At 35.3% G+C, this 21,276-nt stretch overlaps 1 non-coding gene across 1 annotated transcript; it reads left to right on the top strand.

Annotated features, from left to right (window-relative positions):
- Positions 1–367: 367 nt before the first annotated feature.
- Positions 368–473, top strand: LOC121215819 (small nucleolar RNA R71). The gene has a single exon (XR_005911790.1). It is a non-coding gene; the product is annotated as a small nucleolar RNA R71 (small nucleolar RNA).
- Positions 474–21,276: the final 20,803 nt, after the last annotated feature.

Here is a 21,276-nt window from a genome sequence, read left to right as displayed (position 1 = left end):
GGATCTACGATGTGATACTCAAGTATGACCCGGGGAGATACATGCTAACTATGGGTAGTGGATTGATAGTTGAGCTACAAGATGATTTAGACCTTTAGTAGTAAACTATTTCAACATTGAAGAGATAGACGATACCTGGGCTGAGAGTGAAGTAAGGGCATCTACTTCATGCACTTTTGTAACTCATATTCGTAAATCTACTTAATTTTTTTACCACTTGTAGTTGTTATTGGCTATTCTCTCAATCATTTTGTAAGCCTCATTATATTACTTCGATAAGAGATCAACATTTGCAGAAACATCTACCACCAACCTTGTGTGTGTGCTGAGACCATTATAAAATGTCTCCAACTGGATGCAATGAAAAATCTCTTGATGAGGGCATCTACATTGTAACTCCTTGAATCTTTCCCATGCCTCATATAAGGACTCGTCATCCAATTGTTGAAAAGTGGTGATCTCATTCTGTAACTTAGCAATTTTGCTAGGTGGGAAATACTTTACCAGAAAGCATTCATGATACGATCCGCCTTGGTGTTGAGCCGAGTCGTATTTGTGTTGCCCGATCGTCTATGATAAAGTAAGGAACAATTGAATAGCTAGTAAGTAAAATAGGTGAAATAGGCTCAATATTGTTTTAAAACAACAAGGGTTCAGAAAATGGCTAAATGGATGTGTTCGTTATGGAAAAATTGATGGAAAGAAAATCGACTCAAGAAACAAGTAAGAACCAACACTAATAAGTGTCGACCCAACACTTATACGTTTAATGAGATGAATAGAAGAAATTCAAACAAAAACCTCGACCCACTATCTAGATAGATGGGAACATGGTATAGGGTTCGAACGCCACACTTGTGAAAGTGATAAGTTCAGGATAAAACAAAGAACGGGTTGACGCCACTAGCTTTGTAGATAAGCCAACAATTCTTTGAACAAAGTTGGAGAAAAGAAATTCTCACCAAATGAACAGAGTTTCATTCAAAAATTCATCCAACAAAATTCCCCTTTACTAAGCCTGAATACAACTATTTATAATGCTAAAATAAGGTAGCCAAAAAGTCTTAAACACTCACTTAATGTACTAATTAAAACTGATTTAAAATTCAAAACTCTTGGCATTCTTGAAACAAATAACTTCTCCATTGAATTATCTTCAATTTAGCTGAATAAATGTTCATGAAGGCTTGAAATTGACTCTTGAGTTGTCCCACTGGTAGCCGAATAGTCATCATCTCCTTAAAGAAATTTTAAATGCTGAATTTATTCTTTTTAAAAGAACAAAAGAATCAGCAGGAAGCTAAAGGGTTGCTGCCGAATTTAAAGGGTATAAAATGCCCTTTAAAACGTCCTTCAATGGTGGATTAACTCCCTTTGTAACAGCTACTTCATTTGTGATCAGATAGCACTTGAAAGGTCACTTCATTTAAGTTTATAATAGCTTTGCAATGTAACGATTGTGAGCTGAAGAAACTCCTGCAATTAAAACACTAAAATGAACTTATTAAGCTTATTAAACACTAATTAAACATATTAACAATAAGTACTTCACTTAAATAAATAAACTAAACTCATAAATTAACTATTCCAGCAACTAGTTAATTTAGGAAGCAAAATTAAATAAACTTAACTCATGCTTCGATAAATAATTCTAGAAACTAGATTAATTAAGAGCATCACTTATTAATCAAAGTTCAACAAAAACACTTATTAATTAAACTAAGATGGGTTGATTAAATGATCAACAACTCCATTATTTAACTAAAGATGAGCGTATTAAAATTTTACTTCAACTTGCAATAAATTGCAAGTACCGCATATTGGATTACTCCTTTCATGAAGAATGGAATCAGCTTCTTGTTCTCTCCAAACTCGATCCACATAGCTTGCCAAAGCTTCTTTAAAGTTCTTAGCTCGTGACCTAGTTATAGGCCCTTGTGGCAGCTCAATGGAAACATCCCAGGCTGAGATCGTATCAATTCAACTAATTCTTGCCAAGTAGAAATTGAATTGCATGGCAAAAAATTATGCCATGCTCATGCTCGATCTCACATCGAGTATGGAAACAACTTCAACCTCAATTCGTCTTCAGTTACACCGGCTATCTTGAAGGGAATCGCTCACCTCCATAAACAATCGAAGGTGAATATGTAGATCTTCTTTGGGCTTTCCACTGAATTGGCCTATTGTTTGAAGCATCTGAAACATCACAGGCTTCAATTCAAACTATGGTGCCTCGATCTTCAGTTTCCTAGTTCCTGGATTTAGTTTGTTTAGAAGTTGCACAACATACTGTCTTATGGGTCAGTCCCTATCATCAACAATAAGGATTGGATTTCGAGCATTAACGACTCCATTCCCTTGAACATTATTTTTATTTTTAAGGTCAATTTCTACGACTTGTCTCTGGGCTAACATTTCTGGTCTTCTTTTTCTAAATGCCCATTCAATTTCAAATTCTATAGGGAGTAAATCAATGATTCGATCTATGCTCATGATGACCTGAAAAGAAAATCACTAAAGAAAACTAAAGAATAAAGAATAAAATAATAATAAAGGGAAAAATTAAAGAATTAATTACTAAAGTTAGAAATTAAATAAAAAAACCTAATTAAAAAATAATAATTTCAAAAAAGTGATTAAGGCAACAATCCCCACAAACGGCGTCAAAAACTTGGAGCGCGAGTTGTGCAAATGTACACAGTCATTCAACTAATAAATAGAACGAGTTATCATCTCCACAGGGACTGTATAAGCTTAACCAATTAATTGCAAAATTATAATTGCAAATTTGATGTAAAAACATAATAATTTTGGATGGTGATGATTAAACTAAGTAAATTATTTACATGCAAAGATTGATCCCTATGCAATTCTAATCTAAAGGCAATTTACCAAAATGCATGAATGAATGACTTTAGCGACAAAAAAAATTGGCATTAAATGGTCCAGGATAGTTATATTAATCAATTCAATTTACCTTATCATGCTTCCACGACAACTCGATCTTTCATGAGTTTTGAAACCAAATTAAGTTCTTATAGAGTCTTTTACTTACTTAAATATGCATTTTACTAATCATATTAACTAAGGGTTTCTTAGCATTTATGTAAGGTCACAGGGACGTTTACGTTTGCAACAGTTTAATTACATAAACCTAAAAACTATGCAAGGTAATAGATTGCTTAGCTAATCGGAGTTCACCCAATCACATATGAATGAAATGTATCATCATATTAATTGAAAATATGATTAACTGAGGCCTAAACATATTATACATGAATAAAATAGATCTTATTGAATTAACATAATCATCCCAGAAAATAAGATTTAAAATATCATTGTTGATGTTAAAAATAATAAACTCAAAGCAAACATGATTAAAATAAATAACAAGAGGAAAGAGTAAACTCTATTTAGTTCAGCAGCCTTTCGGATCTATTCTAACTGATTCAGTTTAGCAATCTTTCAGATCTATTCTAACTAATGTGGTCCTTCGTTTTGCTCGATGCTTCTTTGCTAAGGAGTTCCTAAGGTGGCTGACCAAAGAATTTCCTTGAAAAAGCTTTTGTGGCTAAAGGATGGGAGGAAAATGGGGGGGCTATGCAAGGAAAAGAAAATTGAAATGGAATGTAGAGAAAGTGATAAATCAGATAAGAGAAACGAGTGTTGAGGGATGAGGGATGAGGGATGATTTGAGAAGTGATAGGTGCATGGTATTTAGAGGTGAAGGTAAAGGGTAGAGTTTGCTAAAAATAGAATTTAAATTCCTTCTTTTTCTCTCATACATGGCCGACCACATTTCATGGAGAAGGGGATGACTTACTCTCTTCATTTCAAATTCAAACCAAGGATATTAGTAGCCATAGTGTGGACAATGTTAATAGTACAATAGTTGGGCTGATTTCAAATTATCTTCCAACTGCAAGGTCCTTCAATTAAATACCCAACGCTTGCTTTTGGGCAACCATCTACTTATGTCGAAACTGGGCTTTAGTTCCTCCTTGTTGGATGATTTCTCAATCAAATAATTTAGCAGGCATGTCCATATTTTAGCACATATTTTACTGGGTCAAATAATCAACCTCATGGCCCAAGTTACATGGTCTTGCCATCCACATGAATTTATTTGTGCATGTCCATGTTTCATTCACATTAATCACATCTTCAATGGTCCTCCTACATAGTGAAAAATCACCTATTAATAAATTAACATGAAATAATATAAAATATGTTCAAAAATCATTTAATTAAGCATAATTTCACATACTTTATAAATTCATGCCCAATATTACTAATTAATTAAAATTCACTTATTTTAATAACAATTACTCATGATAAACATATTTATTAAGTAAAAAGGTGGTAAAAATATATTTAAAAACCATATATAATTCCGAGTTTGCACCCAAACACTTGCTTTCTTGCTCCAACTTTAGTTTTCGGTGCCTTAATCTTCTAGATGTCTTTGGCTTTGGCGTTGTCAACCAATTCGTCGATGTTTGCAGTGTCATAAGTCGCCAAATTAAGCTGGATATCACGATGCAATCCAAAACGAAACCTCTGATAGCAATCCTACTCTCGTGAGACCATCTTTCTTGCGCATTGGCTCAGTCACACAAATTATATCTCATACCCAGCCATAGACAGCTTGCCTTGTACGAAATTGATGATTTCACATTTGTGAGCTTCTATATATTACCTACTCATGAACTTCTTCTTAAAAGTTCCTAAGAAAAATTCCCATGTTAACCGATTCGTAGTAGTTCCTTGCTTCACAGTGTTCCACCAATGATGAGTTTTGCTAGTGAGTACGGACACAGTGCATTCCAACTTCTCATAATCAGAACATGTCATTTCCTCAAGGAGTTTTCTCAACATGCTAAAGCCAATATTCAGCCTTAGTAGGATCAGATCCTCTAACACCACTGAATTCCTTACCACCTAGAGCTTGTAGATGCTCTAGTGGCAATCAAAGGTTCGTAGGGGCAATGTTGGCACTAGTAGCTCACTAAAAAGCTCTAATCATAGCCTGCACTAATAGCTTCATACCATCTTTTAGAACATTTACCTTGTGAGGTCGTTCATCTATAGCCAAAGTCCCATCACCTTCAGAGGGGTTGAAAACTTCATTGACACAGTTCATATTCACCCTATGGGGACGTATTCTTTCTTACTCTAAATGCACATGAGGCATTGGCTGAGTTGAGAAACAAAACACCCGTAACTTGGTATCCATACTTATTGATATACTTACGAACATAGTTCACACACAACAGACATACACATGAACACAATTCACTAAAACACTATTACTTGTTGTAATGGCAAACATCGAAAGGATGATTCAAGGAGTTAATATACAAAAGATACAGTTGAACCAAGGCGATGTTTCCCAATCCTACCCAAATCAAGCAATTACACAGATACATATGAGCACTTCAAAATTCATAATCAAACGCACTTACCTTATCAGTCCTGGGAAACTTACTATGCCAAACTGGCAAACCTATCTCGCCACTCCTGCGAACATATCTAAAAGTCTAGCGAATCAACCTGGCTAGCTCTGATACGAATAAATATAACACCCAAACTCGCCCGAGTTGATTTGACTCGAATTTTGTGAACTAGATTAGCCATCGAAGTGACCCTCCATTTCCTCCAAACTTAACCTCCAATACTCCACGTATATACAACAATGAATGTGCTAAGTTATAACACAAGAGTAGAATAAAATTATACATAAAATCTAAAACATGCGAGCTTATCAAGAAAATAGAAAAGAAAGGTTCACATAACAAAGTAACACATGACTTCGCAACAAAAGAGTTCATTCATGCAGGGTTCTCATATATATAAGGTTTGCTAAAGAATTAGGTTATCACAATGATAGTGCTAGAAAGAACACATGTTTCCTCCTTACTTATTGGTTAATTTGTCTCCATTTAGTTATCTTTAACACATATTTTAGCATTTTAAGTTCATTAAATTGCATTTTATAACTCAGTGGATCGTAGCCTATTCATCCTTAATTTTGTCAAGTTTTGGTACCAATGTTGCTGTATGAGTATTTTCAGATTGCGCCCAGAATTATCACTACACTTTACAATTGTCCGGATAAGAACAAAAATGTGTGTGCTATGCTGTCTAGTATAACCAACTTGTACGTAGAGAGGTAGCATGATTCTGATGAAAGGACACCTGGGCTATTTGGGAAGAACATAAAATATTCACGTGAAAAGAAAAAAAAGGTTTTTTGAGGGGAGAGTATCTTCGTCAACCTACCTTTTGATGCTTTTCGGCTACAGAGGCTTAAGCTTTATATGGGTGAACTAACGTTAAAAGGATGCTGATCAACTTCTGACGAGAAGCCCTGAGTGCGACACAAGAGGGAGTTAAGAGATCAAGTTGAGATTTTCTAGGAATAGTACTCTCCACTTGTTTCTTTTATATTTCTTTTCTAAACGCTAGTAATTACTTTCTATTTCATGTTTGTACGGAAGTATACATGATTTCTAGGTTAAATGTTATTTTATTTAATCTTTCTTCTATTGTTTAATCTTTGGGTTTGAATGTTTTTAGCACGAAAGTGTTATTGCGGTCACTGACACTAGCAAGTGCAGTGACAGTTCAAGCTAACAATCTTGACAATGAAAGTTGCTTGAGGATTAGAGGAATTTAATCCACTTGTTCTTAATAGTGCTCCATTGCAATCATTGAAAGATGTGGTTAATCTACATGTTTAAGTTTTAGATTAAATATAGAAGTTAAGCTTGGTAAGATATTCATTGCGATTTAAACATCGACAATCACCTATCCTTTTATACCTTGTGAGCACTTAGTATTCTGTTGAATATTCACGTTGGGGATCCGAGTTTATCATTATCATATTTTATCTTATTGTTTTCAAGTTATCGCTTTGACAACTACTCTCACAATTTATCTCGTTTCATTCTATTTATCGCACTGACATTGATAGACAAAAGACAACCATCCTCGTGGGATCGATATCCGACAGACTCATATCTGTGTACTATACTAGCATCAATAGTGTACGCTTGCACATGATTATTGTGACGTTAAACAACTGATAAATTTTTGGCATCATTGCCAGGGATGGCGTTTGTTTGATGTTTGTTTTTGTATATTTTTATTTCATAATATTTAGTTGTTACTAACTTGTTTTCTTTTTGTCACTATTTTCACATTTTAATTTAGGTTTTTTATAATCCAAAGAAATTCAAAGTTTATTTCCAATTTTGATCTAGAAATTGAAAGAACCGTTCGGAGGAGAATTTGAGAACAAAGAAATCTGGCTTTAACAAGAAACTATGAAGTCATACCCCCAATGCAAAACTAAAATGCTAATGACCCACCGTTGTCGCAAGACACTCAAATACAAAACAAGACTATACGAGATTTTGTAGTACCTGTTTTTGATGACTTACAATCAAGAGTTGTTAAGCCAGCAATCCAAGCTGGAAGTTTTGAACTCAAGCTAGTAATGTTTCAAATGCTGAATTCTAATGGGAAATATGTTGGATTGCCTCATGAAGATGCACAAGAACATCTTAAATCATTTTTATTTATTTGTGCTTCATTTAGTCGACAAGGCATCCCTGATGACGCTTTGAAGATGCAATTATTTCCTTATTCCTTACAGGGAAGAGCTCGTACTTGGTTCCTTGGGCTACTTGCTGAATCAATTACTTCTTTGAATGCACTAGCAACACAGTTTTTTTTGTGATTTACCCCGTCAACAATGAATGCTCGTCTCCAAAATGATATTAAAGCTTATCATCAGCTGGATGATGAGAATCTTCACACCACATGGGAACGTTATAAATCTGTGCTTCGACGTTGTCCCATGCACAACATTCAACAAGAAACACAAATTGAGATATTCTATAATTGGCTGAATTCACACACAAGGAATCTTAGTGACGCATCAGTCGATGGTCCTTTGCTAGATTGTACTTTTAATGATGCTATTGGAATTTTTGAGAGAATTGGTCAGAATGATTATCAATATCCTATCTCTAGAGCTGCACAAGCAAAAGCTACTCTGGAAGTTGTTGAATTGGAAGCAATATATGCACTTAGTGTTCAAGTTTCTTCTCTTGCAAATATGATATAAAAATATGCAAGGGGCTAATGACGTTACACCTATACAAGTCACTCAACAAGTTCATGTTCCTACTATTTGTTGTGAGATTTCCAATGATAACCACAACTATGGAGATTGCCCAACATACAGAGAATGTCTTTTATGTCAATAACATCGGTAACAATTCTTATGGTAGGTCTTATAATAATTCTAGATGTAATCAACAGTCTTGGGTAACTGAGAATGCGAGACAAAATGCTGGAGAAAGCCAGATGTAGCCACAACACTCTTCAATGCCACATCAGCATGTTCAAGAGCATCGACGACAACAGTACACGCAAGCTTCTCCTTCTGATCTATTAGCAGCTCATGAGGCTTTGATATGGGAGCATATAACTCGTACAGAAGCTATTGTGCAAGGGAATTCATCTACTATTCGGGTGTTGAAGGAGCAATTAGGACAACTTGCTTCCAATCTGAATACTCTACCACTGGGCACATTACCTAGTGACACGAAAAATCCTAGTCTGAGGGGGAAAGAACACTGCGAGGCTATCACTCTCAAGAGTGGTAAACAAACTAGTGAGCCGACTACAAACTTTACTGTATCATCTTAAGATACTGGTGAAGTAATCCCTAGTGAGAAGGTTGAATCTGAAGAGCTTGTCAATGTACCAGAAAAATAAGTTCCACAAATTGTCACTCATATGCCTAATGTCCGACTCTCGAAACTATCAATGCAATCAAATGTGTCGACACAATCAGATGTATCTCCATCTTTACTTTTTCCACAAATATTTAGGGAGACTGAGTAGGATAAGAGTACCAATGGTTCCTGAACACACTAAAGCAACTTCATGTCAATATTCCTTTAGTAGACGCTTTTGTGAAATTTCTGAATTATGTAAAATTTATGAAGGAGCTCTTGTCCAAGAAGAAGAAGTTGAATGATATGGAAACTATTGTCCTCATAGAAGGCTATAGTCCTATTTTGACAAATATGTTGGCCCCCAAAATGAAAGATCCTGGGAGCTTTACTATCCCATGTTCAATTGGAAAACATTATTTGGGTAAGGCTTTATGCGACTTGGGAGCTAGCATCAACCTAATGCCACTATCTACTTTCAGAAAGTTGGGAATTGGTCACATGAAACCTACTACAGTGGCATTGTAACTAGCTGATTAATCCTTAGCTCAACCTCAAGGGCAAATCAAAGATATCTTAGTTCGTGTGGATAAATTTATTTTTTCGACTGATATCATCATACTTGACTGTGAGCCAAACAAGTAGGCTCCCATAATATTGGGGATGACCATTTTTAGCCACTGGACGAACTCTTATTGATATTTAGAAAGGTGAATTGATCATGTGACTTAATGATGAGCACGTCACCTTCAGTGATATTTCAAATCCATTCAATGCAAGGATAAAGAAGAATGTCGTACTTTCGATGTGCTAGATGATCTAATTGAGGAAGAATTTAATAACCAAAGCAAAATACATTTTGAGGAGTTTGTAGTGACATCAATTGATGAATTCTTAGATAATTGTAACAACATGGTTGAAGCTAATAATATTAAACTTAGGCATGGATGGTAGATTGAATCCTTAGACTTAGCTAACAGAACAACTCCAATTTTCAAACCATCTATCGATGAAGATCCTACTATGGATTCAAAACAACTGCCTACTCATATTGAATACGTCTTTCTTGGTGATAACATTACTTTCCCAATTATTGTCACCGCAACACTGGATGTAACTCAAGAAGGGAAATTGGTCCATATTCTTAAGCAACATAAATGAGCTATTGCTTGGAGTATTGCCAATACCAGAGGTATTAGTCCATCTTTTTGCATGGCACAAGATGAAATTGGAAGATAAAGGCCAGCAAAAGATTGAGCAACAAAAAATATTAAACGAGAAGATGAAGGAACTTGCTAAGAAAGAAATTATAAAGTTGCTTGATGCTGAAATTATTAAGTCCAGTGCAATGCGTTCCTATGGTAAACAATGAAAAGGACGAATTAATTCCTACACACATTCCTATGGGATGGCGAGTCTGTATGAATTATCGCAAATTTAATGCTATCACAAGGAAGGACCACTTCCTACTTCCTTTCATTGACCAAATGTTGGATAGGCTTGCTGAAATAGCTTATTACTACTTCTTAGAGGGTTACTCTAGGTACAATCAAATTTCTATTGCACCGGACGATCAAGAGCAAACAACTTTTACCTGTCCCTTTGGTACTTTTGCTTTTCGCCGCATGCCTTTCAATCTTTGCAACGTACCAACCACATTTCAAAGGTGCATGATGGAAATATTCTTAGATATGATTAAAGATTCTTTAGAGGTTTTTATGGATGATTTCTCAGTCTATCGAAATGATTTTGATCATTGCTGACAATTTGGATAAAGTATTGCAGTAATGTGAAGACGCACATCTTGTTTTAAATTGGGAAAAATGTCATTTCATGGCATCTCTAGTCAAGGCATTTAAATAGACAAAGCTAAAATGGAAATCATTAAGAAATTACCTCCACCGACAAATGTGAAAGGTATTCGCAGTTTTCTTGGGCATGAGGGGTTTTACCGAAGATTTATTAGAGATTTCTTGAAAATTGAAAAGCCCTTATGCTCATTGCTGGAACAGAATCGAAAATTCCTCTTTGACAATGCATGTTTGGAGGCATTCATTCAATTAAAGACGTAGCTAGTAAATGCTCGTTCCACCAGATTGGTCTCAACCTTTTGAAGTTATGTGCGATGCAAGCGACTTTGCTATGGGTGCTGTTCTAGGACAACACAAGGGAAAATATTTCACGCCATCTAATATGCTAGCAAAACTCTTACAGAGGCTCAAATTAATTATACCACTAAAGAGAAAGAATTGTTGGCTGTAGTCTTTACTTTTAACAAGTTTCATTCTTATCTTGTCGGTGCAAAGGTTACTGTATTTACTGATCACTCAGCGTTGAGATATCTTTTTGCGAAGAAGCATGCAAAACCAAGACTGATACATTGGATCTTACTGCTGCAAGAATTTGACATTGAGATAAAAGACTGCAAGGGTTCAGAGAATCAAGTTGTAGACCATCTGTCTCGATTGGGATTTGGCAACAAAGATGAAAACATACTTCAAATTATTGACGGATTCCCAGATGAGAATTTATTTGTTGTAGATGCAACCACTTGGTATGAAGATTTGGTTAATTATCTAATGTGGAAAACTCTCATTGAGGGTCACAGGCCATAAAAAAGAATGATTTCTTCGTGAAGTAGTGAAGTATCATTGGAATGAGCCGTATTTATTGAATGTATGAAATGACAACATTATTCAGCGTTTTGTTCCGGAAGAAGAGATGTTTTTATTCCTGAAGCACTGTCATAATGCCCTTTATGGAGGTCATTTCGATGCCATACAAACTACTGCTAAGATTATCCAATCAGGATTTTATTGGCCTTCATTATTCAAAGATGCCCACAATTTTGTGAATCAATACGGTAGGTGTCAGTGCACTGGCTCTATATCCCAACGCAATAAAATGTTGCAACAGCCAATTATGGAGTTGAATTGTTCAATGTTTGGGGTATGAATTTTATGTGACCATTTCCAAATTCATTTAGAAATATTTATATATTAGTAGCTATTGGCTACGTCTCGTAGTGGGTTGAAGCTGTTGGAATCCCAAAGGATGATGAAAAGACAGTGCTTAACTTTTCTTCACAAGCATATACTTACCCGCTTTGGCACACCAAAGGCATTGATTAATGATCAGGGTACACACTTTCATTGCAACATAGTGGCAGCCGCACTGAAGAGATATGGAGTTAATCATAAAATGGCTACTACTTATCATCCGCAAACTAATGGACAAGCTGATGTATCAAATCGACAAATTAAAAACATTCTTAAGAACGTTGTAAACCCTTCGAGGAAAGATTGGTCTTCCAAATTGGATGACGCTTTATGGGCATTGCGAACAACATACAAAACTCCATTAGGGATGTCATCGTATTAATTGGTTTTTGGGAAAGCATGTCACTTGCCAGTTGAACTGGACAACAAAGCAATGTGGAAAATTAAGCAAGTGAATATAGACTATGAAGCTGCTGGAAAGAAAAGGTTGTTGGATATCACTCAACTAGAAGAGATTGGACGGAATTCCTATGAAAACGTTGCAATTTATAAGGAAAAGACCAAATGATGGCATGAAAAAATTATTTTGCAGCAACAATTTATCACAGGTCAACAAGTTTTATTATTCAATTCTAAACTAAAACAGCACTCGGGTAAATTGCACTCATGTTCGTCTAGACCTTTCGAAGTTGTCGAAGTTCTTCCTCATGGTGCAGTCACAATCAGAGATTTACATGATGGAAACCAGTTCAAAGTGAATGGCCTATGATTGAAACATTATTTTGGAAATATTGATCAAAAGTAGGCAGAGACCATTAAATTGGTCAAAAAATTTTAATTTTTATGGAATTTATTATTATGTGATTTTATTTTGTTTTTGTTTCTACTGAAGTTTGTTTTACTTTCTTTTCTTGCAAAATAATTAGGTATCATTGTAGATGCACTTGGACTTTATTGTCAACGCAGTTTGTACTATTGTATTGTCACATATGACTTACCACAAATGAAGGGTAGATTAGAATTTTCAAGTCCCACTGTTTGATCAAAAGTGACGTAGCCATCAGATTTGTCTAAACTAGCATAATTCCTATTGGATACATTTATTCCCACTAGCTTTATATCTCTTCACATAAAAAATCATGACTTTCCATCTTCTTCCTTCACTCGCTATAAACCCCCTCCACTGTGTCGACTTTAACACATACAAAGCAGTAATTTTTATTCACTTTCTCTTCCCCAAGCTCGTACCGTTACAACTTTAAACCATCTTCACTCCACAAAATAAAAAATATGGCAAGAACGAGAGGATCAATCCATAAAGCCACCAAGCCTGTTGAAGAACACTCATCCTCTGCAACTATAATTCATAAACCGATATCCTCTATGCCAATGGAGAAAATGAAGTAGGTGATCTTTTTAACGAAAGCAGCCAAGGACCGGTTTCAAGACAACATTTTGAAGTGACATTTCCACCCGGAACAGGGCATTTTCCTTTCGCAACAACAAGACTTGGGCAACCAAGTCTAGAAAACCATCTTTAAGCTGAAGTGGGAGACTTTTTGCACTCATCCTAGAAGCTATTCTCCTTCATTGGTACGAGATTTTGACACTAACCTTTATGACCATAAGTTAGAGTTTATCTTTGTTCGAGAAGGCTTAATCCCATGGGATGCTAAAATAATCAATGAGTTGTACAATACTAAAGTTGATGTAGATGAACATTCTGAGTTTATTGAGGATATCACAGATGACAAAAGGGACCTTTTGGTGACGAATTTATGTGTCAAAAGAGCATTGTGGACAGGTTCACATAAAAAAAAATTCTACGATGCATTACTGCTTCCCGACACTACAAAGTAAAATTTGTTTTCATTTTTTCAACTGTAGGCTATTGCCCTCTAGTCACAGCACTACAGTCAACATCAATAGAATTTGCCTGATACATTCAATTGTCAAGGACAAAAAGATTGATATCAGTGCAATACTCCACAAGGAAATTGCGGATTGCGCCACAAGGCAAACTGAAATTTTGGTTTTCCCGTTGTTGGTGATGCTGCTGTGCCAGTAGAAAGGGATCGTCCCTATGATGATGAAGAGATCTTGGAGAATAAGGGCTCAATAAATGAAGCCTCTATTGAAAGAATGACTCGTGGCAAAGATACACTGATAATGAAAAGGGCAAAGACCACAAAAACAAGGAAAGACAAAACCAAGGCAAAAACCAAGGGAACAAACCTGACTGCGGAGACATTATTGTTGTGCAAAATTTAGAATATAGAGAAGTTGGCCAATTCCATTAGCAATAAGCATATTAGGCTTGTTGCTACAATAGACGATATGGACAGATCAAAAAATTTGTTCTACGCTTATACCAAGGCCTTTAACAACTCTATTGTAATAGCAATAAGTCAGTTAAGCCCAATCCTACTCTCAGAATTTCTAGTGTTCCCACCTATCATATGAGGTTATAAACCCTTATCTGAGGAAGATAACTTAGGGGACTGAGATAGATTAGTGGAATCCCCTCCTATTATGCATGTCTCTGATGATGAGAAAGAAGAGGAGTCAAGGGACATTAAAGAATGTATGCGAAGAATTGAGAGCCTGGTCGACGGTGACTTCATTGCTAGTCAAGAGGTGAATGTTGTTGAGGGAGAAGTTGATGTGGCAGAGGAGGAAGTTCATCTTGTAGTTGTGAATGAGAAGGCCGAGGAAGAAAATACTGAGAAAGAATTTACTGAGAGCATTGTTAATGCATCTGAGATTGTGGGTGCAACTACTGATAATCTAGAGCGAGATGCAGCTAGACCGGTGGAAGCTGCAGAGATAACTAGTGAGTAGAACCACAACTCATTGGCGATAACGGTCTATACCGAACCACTCAAAGTGACCCCTCCTACAGAAGAAGCAGCCGATGATTAAGGTGCAGCACCAGAAACTGAAGAGTGATCTGAAGACCGTGCGAAGCTTAAAGAAAAGAATAGAAAGCGCTCCAAAGACAAAAGAGCAAGAATGAGGAGAAAACGAGGACGAATAAACATCGTTCCACCACATGAATTGCCGAGGAAAACTGAGTTAGTTTATTTTTAAGTTTTAGTTATAGTGTTCATGCATTACATGTAGCTGTAATTTTCATTTTGTTAGTGCACATTGTCGTTGTATTTTAATTGTCATTGCATTTTAATGATAGTGCATTGGGGACAATGCAAACTTTAAGTTTGGGGGAATGCATATAGGTTTTGGAAATACACCCACATTTTAAGATTTTTTTTGAGTTTAATGAAGCATGCAAGGTTTATTTGAGTTTAATGCAAATGTGTTTGAAAATTTTTGTTACATTCGATGCTTAATTCTTGAATCATGTGAATTATTGATGAATGAGTTGGATAAATTTGACTAAATATCCTATCTTTAATTCTGTGATGAAGGATTTAGGTTGCATTAGTAATGGACGACTAGTAGCATTCCTTAAATCTTGAATGAATCTGCCTTTTGCAACTATTTATATATATAGTTATGAATAAGAGCCACTCCAAAGTGGGTGTGTTATGAAATGTTAAAGAAGGAACACTCCAATGCAAGCGTTAGAAAAATGAATCTGGCTAAAGGCTATTGTTGCATGAGTGTGTGTCGGCACAATAACGTACTCCCTATGGGTTTGTTGCACTCCATCATTACTTCTCAGGAACAAGGGTATAGTAATGCAATCATATCCCTTATTCACACAAAAAATGAGAGACATATATTGTACAATAAATGTTGTATTGGTAGATAGAATTTAGGATTTCAAACATGATACTGGCTTTGATGAAGTTGCAACCCTATTCATTCATACTTATGTATTGTCAATGCAATATTCTATCATTTTAATGTGACTCATTCATTAGGATTTTAGGTGGTTCAAGTTGCTAGAATGATCATTTGCCTTAGTGAATTCTTGTGTAGCCTTGCCTGTTTCAGTTTTACTTGAGGACAAGTTAAAACTCAAGTTTGGGGCTATGGTAGTACTAGAAAGAACATATGTTTTCTCATTACTTATTGGTTAAATTGTCCCCATTTAGTTATCTTTAGCACATATTTTAGCATTTTCAGTTCAGTAAATTACATTTTATAACTCAGTGGATCTTACCCTATTTATCCTTAATTTTGTCATGTTTTGGTACCATTGCTGCTACATGAGTATTTTCAGATTGTGCCTAAACTTGTCGCACCTGACAGCTGTCCAGATAAGAACAAAAATGTGTATGATGTCCTGATGAAAGGACACCTGGGTTATTTGGGAAGAATATAAAATATTCATGTGAAAAGAGAAAAGAAAGAAAAAGGCTTTTTGGAGGGGAGAGTATCTTCGTCAACCTATTTTTTGAAGCTTTTCAGCTACGGTGGCTTAAGCTTCCTATCTGTGAACCAACGTGAAAGGAACACAGATCAAGTCCTGATGAGGAGCCTGAGTATGACACAAGAGGGAGTTGAGAGGTCAAGTCAATATTTTCTAGGAATAGTACTCTTCTACTTGTTTCATTTATATTTATTTTCTAAACGCTGGTGATTACTTTCTATTTCATGTTTGTACTGAAGTATACATGATTTCTGGGTGAAATGTTATTTTATTTAATCTTTCTTCCACTATTTAATCTTTGGGTTTGAATTTTTTAGCATGGAAGTGTTATTGCGGTCACTGACACTAGAAAGTGCAGTGACAGTTCAAGCTATCAAGCATGACAATGGAAGTTGCTTGAGGATTAGAGGAATTTAATCCACTTGTTCTTAATAGTGTTCCATTGCCATCATCAAAAGATGTGGTTAATGTGCATGTCTAAATCTTAGATTAAATATAGAATTTAAGCTTGGTAAGATATACATTGTGATTTAATGCATCGACAATCACCTATCCTTTTATACCTTGTGAGCACTTAGTATTCTGTTGAATATTCATGTTGGTTCCTAGTTTATCATTATCTTATTTTATTTTATTGTTTTCAAGTTATTGCTTCGACAACTAGTGTCACAATTTATCTCATTTCTATCTATTTATTACACTGACATTGATAGACAAAAGACAACCATCCTCATGGTTTTGATATCCTATAGACTCATATGTGTCTACTATAGTTGCATCGACAGTGTATGCTTGTACATTATTGCTATGACGTTAAACAATTGATCACACAACTAAAGGCTTGCATGCATAATGGGGTTGCAAACATACAAGGGTCGCAATAGAATAGGCTTGTAAGAGGGTAAAAGGTGTACTTTGGAAAAATTAAAAGATTACATTATGGTACACATATAAGGAGAAATAAGGAAACAATAGACTTTGTTTATACCGAGAAAAAAAATTAACAACATGGGTTTAATTCAAGATTTTACAAAATAAAATAAATCGAGCTTAAGAAAAATTGTTCCAATAATAGTAGCAACTATAATAAGACTAAGCCCACACAATTAATCCCATCGCCTCTATCCTAGGTTTGCTGGTATCTGTTAAGGAATTAACCTCGACCAAGTAATCTACCTTGCCACTACCATCCTCGACCTACATACCTGCAAAGTAAGAGAGGAGTGGGCGAGTTCATTAGGAACTGAATGAATATTCAAAAAGCATCAGAGTATGCTCAAAATACGGAGATTAAAACAAAGTGAAACTTAGTCTGAAAATCGTTTCGTTTGTTGGGTTTGTCGTGAAGATGCGAGACCTAGTTCACATGTCCTACTTATAAAAGAACATATAAGTTTGTAAAATAATTTCAAATGTGCTTGATGAATATCATACTTAAAAACTCAACTTATTCTTGTTCATAGACAGATCTTGTATAGCATGAAACATGCACTTATACTTGTTTTATTAGATCATTGAAGAACATAGAACATGCTCTCACCACTTGTCAAAACATGTCTTATTTTATCTGTTCGATATGTAGATATCCTTATAACACCTAAGAATGACTCAAAGATTCCTTACATGTCCAATAAGTGTAGCATAAGCTAAACACTCTCATGTACGCAAACATGTTCCATTGAATAGAGCTTACCTCGTCATTCCCTTCTCTCGCCACATGGGCCAAGGACTCAACGCCCAAATTATAGAACTTGTAGCTGAGTACTCACAATCCTTTTGTATAGCTATATATCCAACATAAGGCCTCGCAAAGGAGCTCACACAAAAACTCATCACATAAAGCTCGTATAGGGTGCAAGCTTGAATACACTTGTTCATATAGAGCTAGCACAAAAACTAATAAAAACACAATTTATAAAATCGTACTTCAAAAACATATCTTTAAAAAATAGGCTCGGAATAGAGCCCGTATAAAACATAACTTGAAAACATAACTTGAAAACATAATTTATAGAAAAGCTTACTCTTGGAGCTTATTTTAAAACCTTAAATTTTTGGAAGCATAACAATAAACACATACTAAAAAGCATAATTGTTAACATACATTTGGCGATTATTGGACACTCATCAAAAAGCTGAGAATTTTAAACGAGTTTTTCATTACCTTTATACTTGTTGGTAGATGGTCTGGCTGGTTTGCAACATACATAAACACACACAAATTACTAAACAAATAGAACATACACTAACACATAATTGAACCTAGATTTCTGGACAATCAAACCTAGAAGGACAAAAACTTACCCTGGTTGCTACGAACTTCATTCTGAAGAGAGACTTGACAATAGAATAATCGGTAAGAGAATTTTCATGTAAAACAGGCTTATTTATAGGCACTAACTATCTTAGTATTCTTAGGATACCCTACTTGACTTAGTAAACCCTAGTCTGACTCTACTTTGACTGCCGAACTCCAGCTCGCTAAACCAACTAGCAAACCCAATTTGCAATGAATCTAGCAAACCTCTTACCGCATGTTTGGGCATACACTGCTTCGCCATCTCTTTAGTGTGCTTCTGAATGATATTATTTTGATGAATCCTTAATTTGTCGATACATTAGCGAACCCTCACTTGTGAGGCCAAAACTTCTAGGCCCTATCTCGGGATATTACATCCTAGGCACACGGTCCTGTGGCTCCTGTTTTCACTTTTTGCCAATCTTTTTTGTAAAAAAATTCAATTTAGTCTAGATTTTTTTCTAGGTTGGTTTAAGAGTTTCGTAAGTTCTATTAAGGCTCGATTTTGAACAAATATCATTGGATCTTTAAATTTATAATGCATTATGGATTGTTAATTATTTATGTCTAGTTAATGAATGATACAAATGTTTAACAGTTTGAATACCTTATAACTTGGGTCAGATGATCGGACTAGGTATAGGGTATTACATTTAGTGGTATCAGAACTATGATTTAATTGATTCTAGGACTGAACGTAGCATGAATTGAGTTTAGAAATTCATGCCACTCTATAACCTGTGATAGTGTGATGACTCCTGATTAGTTTGACTTGTTTCCTTATAGATGAAAGATGTCAACTAAATCCAATCGAGTAGATTTCAACAGGGTTGAAAGTAATGTTCCAGCTATCGATCAAGGGGCTGCTTAGAGTATGCTCGTGACTTCTAGAGAAGATGCTCAAGGTAGCTTTTTCTGAATGATAAGTGATATGTTTGCTAATTACATGAAAGTGAACCCTATGGTTCAACAAAATCTACCCATTCGTACTTAAAGCCCTATACGTTAATAATGTTCATAGGATTTCTATAGATAAAGTTTAGAAATGCGGGGCCGCAGAGTTTCTTGGTACAGTGGGTGATGATCCTTCTAGAGCTGAGTACTGGTTCAAGCAGACACAGAGGGTTTTAAATGAGATGTTGTGTCATCATGATGATTGTTTAAGATACACGGCATCATTATTAAAAGAATCATATCTACCAAGCTAACAAAAAAATCCAATATTTTATCAACAATGTCAAATAATATGACACAAATAATGACAACGCTTCAAGAGATATTAAAAGCGTTACCTCCACAGGAAGAGGTCGTACATGATGTTCTCAACTCTGACCATGATGAGCGCTGTATTACCAAAAATCATCTGAAATTAGGGACTATGTTGATGAACTAATCATACTCGAAGGTGTCCCCTGTCCAATTCTCATAGAATTGAACATACAAGTAGATGTAGCCGTTAACATAAAAGTAGAAGTAACCACAAACATAGAGCTTCAACTGATTCTAAATGAAATTGTAGAAGATCCAATACAATTTCTGGCCATAAGAGAGAAGGTACCAACTGAAGAGATCGATGAGTTCAACTCATTCTCATCTGAAAAAGGCAACAGAGCTCGAGTGACCAAAACTTCATGTGACATAAAAGCAAGGAAGCTCGAGGCAATAATACCCCAAAAAATTATTTGGGGTTGGCTCGATTTTGGTACCAAATGGCTTGTAATGTGGATGTAGCATCGGTCAAAGATAAGCCAACATCGTTGGAATTGACCAAAAGGGCTGGATCATATACATCAATAAAGGAAAAAATGTCGGAGCAAAGTGTCGACAACCAGCTAGAAGTTCTTCTACAGTGGTGATACAGATTGTCCCGATTTAAAAAGAAGTTATACTTTCTACTTTAAATATTTTTATTTTTTATCTTATTCATTTATTTTATTATTACTAATTTTAGTCATATGTAGTTTTTTTTCATAGCTAGTGTAGAGATTATAGAGTGACAGAACTGGAAAAAATTGAAGAAATTAGAAATTGGGCTCGATGTCACGACATTCACCCTAATGTTGCAACATCCTAGATAGAACGCACCTTGCAACATTGAAAGCCCAAGTTCATCTGAATATTTGTAGACGTTCTATCATCCATTATCGACAATTCATCTTTTTCTTCTGATTTGCATTTCTATTTTCTTTCATATTTCTTTTTATAGAATTTTTTCGGTACTCTTCATCCACTAAAAGCACACAGACCATGAGATTATCATAAAAATAAGGATCCGTTCCACTCAACGAAGTTTTCTTGTTTACACTTTAATTATTTTACACTAATGGCGATATATGTTCTAAAGTGTGGGGAGAAGTACGTAGGATTAAATTTTTGTGTGTTTACGTTGATTGAATTGATTATTTATTTACAAAAAAAAATATTATTGCTTTTGTTGCTTGGTGCTTGAATTATATTAATATTGTGAATAGTGGTTGATGAACAGAACATACTCGAAGGTGTCCTCGATCCAATTGACATAGAATCGAACATAATAATAGATGCAGCCGCTCACGTAAAAGTAGAAGTAACCACTAACATGGAGCTTAAACCAATTCTAAATGAAAGTGTAGATATCATGCTTAGTAACCACTAAAAGTAGTCTTGTTTAGTTTTTTTACATAGCAAGTTTAGATATCATGGAGTGACAGAACTAGAAAAAAATTGAAGAATTCAGAAATTGGGGTCAATGTCACGACATCGTACCCTAATGTCACAACATCCTAGACAGAATGTGCCTTGCAACATTGAAGGCTCAACTTCATCCAAATATTTGTATACATTCTATCATCCATTATTTACACTTCGTCTCTTTCTTCTTATTTCTATTTTTATTTTCTTTCATAT

The sequence above is a fragment of the Gossypium hirsutum genome, chromosome D03, assembly GCF_007990345.1.
Source record: "Gossypium hirsutum isolate 1008001.06 chromosome D03, Gossypium_hirsutum_v2.1, whole genome shotgun sequence".
NCBI lineage: Eukaryota > Viridiplantae > Streptophyta > Magnoliopsida > Malvales > Malvaceae > Gossypium > Gossypium hirsutum.
This window is presented reverse-complemented; position numbering and strand designations above follow the sequence as displayed.